Below are 7,856 nucleotides of genomic sequence, written 5' to 3' on the forward strand. Positions count from 1 at the left end.
TTATCCTCTACTTTATCTATCTATCTATCTATCTATCTATCTATCTATCTATCTATCTATCTATCTATCTACCTATCTACCTATCTCCCTACCTACCTACCTATCTATCTACCTATCTCCCTACCTACCTACCTACCTATCTATCTTTCTATCTATCTATCTATCTATCTATCTATCTATCTATCTATCTATCTATCTTTCTATCTATCTATCTATCTATCTATCTATCTATCTACCTATCTATCTACCTATCTCCCTACCTACCTACCTACCTACCTACCTACCTACCTACCTACCTATCTATCTATCTATCTATCTATCTATCTATCTATCTATCTATCTACCTATCTCCCTACCTACCTACCTACCTACCTACCTACCTACCTACCTACCTACCTATCTATCTATCTGTCTTTCTATCTGTCTATCTATCTATCTATCTATCTATCTATCTATCTATCTATCTATCTTAGATATATATTTATCTACTTATTTTATTATGTATGCATGTATTTAGCTAGTTAGTTATTCAGTTAGTTAGTTATCGGTCCATCCATCCTATAATGAATTGATAGGTAAACTTTTTAAAGATCTTCTTTAATTACTTCTCTGGCTATCCTCCACTTACTTTACTTTTATCTCTCTCTCTTTCTCTTTCTCTCTCTCTCTCTCTCTCTCTCTCTCTCAGTTATTTATTTAGTTATTCATTCAATCATTTACTTATTTCTTCAGTCATCCATCGATCTATGTATCTATCTATCTATCTATCTATCTATCTATCTATCTATCTAATCTCTGTATCTGTCTATCTCCTCAGCCTGACAGATTTACTTATTGACTGTTTTTTTCATTTATTTTTATGCACTCTTTTATTCAGTCTTTCTTTGCTTATTTATCTGTATTTTTATGTATGTATTTTCTTACTTTATTATTCTTTATTTTTATAATTTACTTTTTAAAAAAAACACTTACTCTCTTTTAGATCGATTATTTCCTTCCTTCCTTCCTTCCTTCCTTCCTTCCTTCCTTCCTTCCTTTCCTCTCCTCTCCTGACTGTCCTGGAAACATAACTGGCTAAGAATATGCTGGCTGGCCTCCATCTTACTGAAATGGAATTTGATGTTGTGAATTTGATGTTGGAATTTGATTTGAAATGAAATTTGATGTTGGGTAGGCGCAGGTTTGGGCGCAATAGCTGATCAGATTCCCTAAAACTGTTCCAATAAAAAGCAATTCTCTCTCTCTCTCTCTCTCTCTCTCTCTCTCTCTCTCTCAGTTCAGAGATCTCTGGGACCATATACCAGCACATCTGGACTGACGGCAACATAGAAAAGAAGAAACATGGAAAGAAACATGTCCCTCCCTGCTGGACACGCAGAGAGAGAGACCTCCTCCTGCTTTGGGTGGGTGACCCCCCCCCCCCCGAGAGGTTGTAAGAACAGGATCTGAGAATGAATTTGTAGAATGGCTGCAGACAGCATTTTATGGAGAAGAGATTCCACATTTTGTGCTGTAGTTGTGAGGTAAAGAGGGGCCTGTGGACTGCGGTGGGGTGGGGTGTGGCTTCTCAGGTCCTGTCAGGGCAGGGAGGGGCTGAAGAGTGGGCGATAGAGATAGACTCCAATCATATGTTAATGTCAGGGCCTGAAGTTCCTCAAAAGGGGTTGAATGGAGACCCTTGCTTATCTAAAAAATGTCTGACCTTGGGGAAAGGACTTTTGGAAAGCAGGCACAAGGGGGGGGGGGCGGGGGGGGGGGACTCGGGAAAGCTCCCTCTCCCTCTCGAAAGGGACTTTCGACATATCTTCATGATATCTTCTTACTTTCATGATACACTTTCACGATATCTTCTTACTCTTTTCCCAAGGATACCCTACCATTCTGATCATTCTGTACTGACTAACTTCCAATGTAAGTCAATGAAGAAATAAAGTAAGGAAACAAATAAAGAAAAAGTTCACTGTTGTTGATTGATTTTTGATTTCATAATGAAACTTTCTCTCTCTCTCTCTCTCTCTCTCTCTCTCTCTCTCTCTCTCACACACACACACACACACACACACACACACATAAACACTTGAGTGAAATTTTAAATTAATTTGTATATTAAATACAGGCCTCTTTATTCCCAGTATTCAGGAGGCAGAGTTTGAGGCTGCCAGCCTGGTCTACAAGAACAAGTTCCAGGACATGTTCCAGATTCAGAGAAACCCTGTCAAAAAAAAAAAAAAAAAACCACAAAACAATAAATAGAATAAAAACGATAAATAGACACTATTTCCTACAACTTTATTCAGGGGACAGAGTGCACTCTGAAACTCATGTTTTCCAGGCAGGGCTATGTACCTAAAGGCTATGTCAGGCTGGAGAGATAGTTTAGCGGTTCAGCAATGACTGCACTGTCTGCTCTTCCAGAGGACCCAGGTTCTATTCACATGGCAGCTCATAGCTGTCTGTAATCCTAGTTCCAAGGGGGGGGGGGGAGAGAGAGAGAGAGAGAGAGAGAGAGAGAGAGAGAGAGAGATGCTTCATGTCGATATACGAACAAACTGAGAAACAAGGAAAGACGGTGCGGGTGGCTGGTTGGTGGGTTTTCAGTTCCCTGACAGCAATAAGCACATGATGGAGGAACCGCAAAGTTGTTCCGCTGTGTGGGTGTGATGAGAGATTGTGAGTGCGTGTCCTGTCGGAACAAAGTGAGTCCCATAGTTCATAAAAATTACCCCAAAACTTCAGCAGAATTCATTTCGGTCTTCCTAAGTTTGCAAATGTGTGATGAACTTGTGAGACATCAAAATTCTCAGTCATAGATAACGAGGAGATAGAGTATGCCACACAACAAAAATCAGATTCCTTGATCTAGAGCCACAATGAACATGCCTTGGAAAAGGGGGACGAGGCCCACTTGAATCACAATGTCCATCGGAGCGAGAGAAGAGTGTGCAAAGGACACAAAAGGAGAGATCGTTGTGGTCCTTCCTTTCTTCCTCTGCTCGGGAAGTGACTGAAAGATGAGACTTTGTCCGAGCGGGTTCTGACTTGAGTCTCCCCCTCTGTGGGTATTAGTCGATCCTCCCTTCTTTCTAGAGTGTGTGTCTCTCAGACGTTACCTGCTTTCCAGGGCAAAGCTTTCTAAGCCTTATTCAGAGACCTCAGCCATGTGCTCTCAGAAGAAGCCTGGTAGTCTAGGGGTGGGTGCCAAACTCGCTTGCTTGATGCTTCAGACTCATGTCATTTAAGCATAGGACATAAAGATTCATCATAAAGATTCACAACACACACAAAGCCATCCTCACTTACTAACGGCCCAGGACACCCGGAGCGTTCTCAGCCAGGCTGTGTGTGGTGGTGGGGGCGTGCCTTTCATCCCAGCACTCGGGGAGGCAGAGGCAGGCAGATCTCTCTGAGTTCAAGGATGGCCTGGTTTACAGAGTGAGTTTTAGGATGGCCCAAGATACACAGAGAAACCCTTTCTTCAAAAACAAAACAAAACAACACAAAAAAAAGAAAAGAAAGGAAAAAGACAAAAGAAGAGGAAAAAAGAAAACAACTGCAGTCTCTTCCCACTCTCTCACCCACTGTCTCTAAATAGTTCTCAGGTTGAACCCGGAGACCAGGGTGTCATTCATAACTGGAAAGCCAGAAACCTTAGGTTGATGCCTCAACCCTGCTAATGGCTGTGATAGAAAGCATGGTAAAATCAGGCTTTGGCGGAGCACGACTCACTCTCCCTTTTTCTAGTATGACTGGTACACAACAAAAAGGAGTGTGTGTGTGTGGGGGGGGGGCGATAAGCAGCGCTGGTATTGAAATCTCACTGACCCCTTCGGCACTCAGCGTGAATGAAGAGCATCTCTAGCAAAAGGCTACATGCTTGTCAATTCCTGACTTTGTACAATCAACTACCGTGCATCTTTGATGTGCGTTGGCCCTTTAGGGATGCAGAGAAACATCCCAGAAACTGCCCCCCCCCCCCAGTTCCTGAACCCTAGCCCTGGAAGGCTCAAGGCCATCACATCCAGCAATCTCTCCAGTCCCTGCTAGTGGGGAACTAACTCACTTTGTCTTCCCAGGACCACTGATTTCTCCATGGTTCCCTGTGAGATCTGGGGCCAGCTTTCTTCTTCCCTCACCCTGGCCTCCTCACGATCTCCGTTCTCTCTCCCAAGTAGACTCATCAGTCTAGACGACATGTCTAGAAGCGAGGAGTCTTACAGGCATTGAAAGAGTGTGTCTTGAGGGCCGTTGGCGTTTCTAGGACACAAGTGACATCACAAGATTCTGAGAGCTCTCTGGGATACGGTAGAATTTCCAGAGAAGGGACTGACGATGTCATCAGGCATGGGCCTTTACCTCCTTGCAACTATTTCTCCCTGAACTGACTGAGTGCAAGCTGAGGTTTGCTTTCCAAGAGTCTGTCTCGTGACACAGAGGAAGCCATTCAGTATCTCCTCTTTCCAAAACCAGAAATTTCTCTCTCTTTGCTTCATTAAAATTTTTTCACGACTTCCTCCACCCATGGGGAGTTCCTTGCTCTTATGAACAGATATTCATACTCAGCAATATGAGAAATAAAGCCTGCCCACAAATTATTCCAGGATGATATGGAGGATGAGGGTTGAGTCCTCTGAAGTGAACAAGCACCTAGGGAAGGCTAAACTGAAGGGAATTTGACTCTGAGTGGCAAGAGATGTATAGCTGCCCCTTAGCTTCAGAAAAGCTGCTGCAAATGCACGGAGGCAGACATATCAGGCCAAGGGACCAACTGGGCTCTCTGCATCTTCCCGCATTGTCAGAGCTGTGTGGAGGGGCCGTGTTCAGAGGGAAAGAGCATTTTCTAGAACAGCACACATTTTTCTTTTTTGATTTTCGAGACAGGGTTGCTCTGTAGCTTTTGGTGCCTGTCCTGGAACTAGCTCTTGGAGACCAGGCTGGCCTCAAACTCACAAGTGGAGTGCTGGGATTCAAGGTGTGAGCCACCACCACCTGGCAATTTTTTTTTAAAAAAAACTCAGACAAAACTTGACCCAAAACATCCTACAGGGTTGGAGGTCATTAAGTTAGTTAGTTAGTCTAATGCGTTGGGCTGAGATAAGGTGGATGGTGAATTATTTTTGAGAGGATTCCGTGCTAGCTCCTCATTAAGTCTCATTCTAAAGCGGTCAACTTTAAAATGAAATCCTTACGATGCATTCTCTATTGTTAGGAACACACAGTGCATCATTCCTTGTTTTTGCCATCTGTAAAGGCACAGCAGTGGGACTGGAGAGATGGCTGAGAGGTCAGGAGCCCTGGCTGCTCTTCCAGAAAAGAAGAAAGAAAGAAAGAAAGAGAGAGAGAGAGAAAGAAAGAAAGAAAGAAAGAAAGAAAGAAAGAAATCTTGTGGCGCACTTTTCTGCTTTGTGGGCATGCATGGAAGTAGACTGTTGTATACGCGATAGATAGATAGATAGATAGATAGATAGATAGATAGATAGATGGATGGATGGATGGATGGATGGATAGGTAGGTAGATAGATAGATAGATAGATAGATAGATACATAGATAGATAGATAGATAGATAGATAGCACGGCCGCTCTGATGCCCCTGTCACTCTGGGGATGCAACACTTCTGAAGTAACTTTCCACAGTCTACTTCATTATGATGCAGTCTCATTTTTAATCAACATTTAGAACAACCGCTGATTGGAGCAGAATTTTACAATTTTTAAAACACATTTTAAAACCTTAAAACCATGACGTTTATATTTCTGGCTTTCTTTTTTCCCTACAAGTGGTCATTTTACTTAAATGATGTAACAGGTGAAGATTCTTGTATAGATTTTAGTAGAAGAGTGTACCTGAGGTAGCTAGCTGCTAGGGAGTGAAGGAAGGAACAAGAACTCTTATCGACTGAGGCATGTCAGTCTCCCTTAGGGCCCAGTAAAGGGTCTTAGGCCAGAACATACATCTGTTTCCTGAGTTAAAGCTTTAGCTGTTGTTTGTCTGAGAGTGCCAGGCTCTGCGGTGCAGCTGAGCCTTTTTCTTACTGGGCCGGGAAGGTCCACACCTGCTTCCAAGAGTATTGCTTATTCCGTGTAGCCTGTGGTGGGAAAAAACGGGAGGAACTGGGATGACTTCCCTTTGGTCTTCATTGTAAACAACAGCAGCATCTAGATTCACCCTTTGGCTTTCAAAGCAAGAGGGTTTATTGGCTGTGTCTCTGGGGGTCAGAGCAGTAGGATTTCGGGTGACAGAACCAAGGAAGAAGTCATACTCGAAAGCCAAATCATACTCCGGACGTGACTCCACTGACACTAGCATGTGGCTAACTGATTTAGGAGGTTTCACTCCTCTGGAAGGTGGTAAGTAGTGCCATCCCTGGGCATGTGAGCTTGGGCCATAGAGGAAAGCTGGCTGAGCAGAACAGTAAGCGACACGCCGCCCTCTCTCTGTGGTTTCAAACCCTACCCTGGGGATTTTGCATTGGCTTTCCTTGGTCATGGATTCTCAGACAGACCTTAATCCTGAAACAGAATTGGGGGTGGGGGGAGACAACCTACCTACCTACTTTAATGAGGGAAGTATTTGGCTCAATGCATGAGATCATCTGTTAAGGTTTCTGTTGCCCAACTTGTCTCATGCTGGGAGAGCTTCCCTCATGACCTGTTTCAAACTTGGTAGTACTGAGCAAGTCTGAACTGCATTTGCCTAAGGGATTCGCTACAGAGAATCCCAGGCACTGCCATCGTGTAGTCAGTTGACAATATAGACTATTTGTACTGAACGAGTAGGTAGGTAACTGCCACACTATTTCATTAGGTGCAAAGGAACACACACAGCAGCAACCTCTTTAAGGTCCAAGGACTACTGCAAAGTTACATCTAATGACTGAGAACGAAAGTGCTACATCACTCGCAATTCCCCTGCCTTTCTGCGTGAACGTCACAAAATACTCCCCCAAGGTGGACAGACAGACAGAATTGACCGAAACGAGGGATCTATTTACAGGATAGCCAATATCTTCAAATTTGGAGCACACACAAAGATTTCTTATCACAGACCTTCCACGATTCATGTAACAACTTCCGGGTGTTGGAGAGGTTTTGCGAATTGTTATGACAGGTTAGTTCTGTGAATTGTTTCATTTTTTATTTATGTATTCACTCATAAATTCATCCATCCATTCATCCATTTAGCTGTCTGTCTATCTATCTATCTATCTATCTATCTATTTATCTATCTATCTAATTAGTTATTCTGTATATATGTCTGCAGGCCAGAAGAGATCACCAGATCAAACTCAGAAGCTCTGGACATGCTCTTAACCTCTGAGTCATCTCTCCAGCCCCAGTTCCTTACTTTTTCAAGAAGTCTACTTGTTTGCTCATCTCTTTATTTCCCCTTCTGTGTGTGACATGTACAGATGGGGCCGGGAGACAAGGGGGCTAGTATGGTGAGAGGAAGGCGCCTGCTGGTCATCCAGTGGTAAATAAGGCTGGGAATAGCTGACTATTAATTCATTAGAATACTATTAAAACGGTTCCAGTAGAAAGCAATTGCTTTCTTTTCTCTTTGCCCAGAGATCAGACTGACTGCAACTTGGAAAGAAGTCGACCCTGCTGGACAGAGACCTCCTGACTCCTGCTTTGGGTGGGTGACCCAAAGAGGTTGTAAAGACAAGATCTGAGAATGAATTCATCGAATGGCTGCCAGCAGCAGCATTTTATTGAGAAGAGAGTCCACATTTTATGCTGTTTAGTTACTTAGATGAAGAGGGGCTTGTGAACTGGCATGGGGTGTGGCTTCTCAAGACAGGTCAGGTCAGGTCGGGTCAGGGAGGGGCTGAGGAGTGAGTGTAGCCACAGCATTGGC

Source organism: Myodes glareolus, chromosome 1 (genome assembly GCF_982192425.1).
Source record: "Myodes glareolus chromosome 1, mMyoGla1.1, whole genome shotgun sequence".
In the NCBI taxonomy this organism is placed as follows: Eukaryota; Metazoa; Chordata; class Mammalia; order Rodentia; family Cricetidae; genus Myodes; species Myodes glareolus.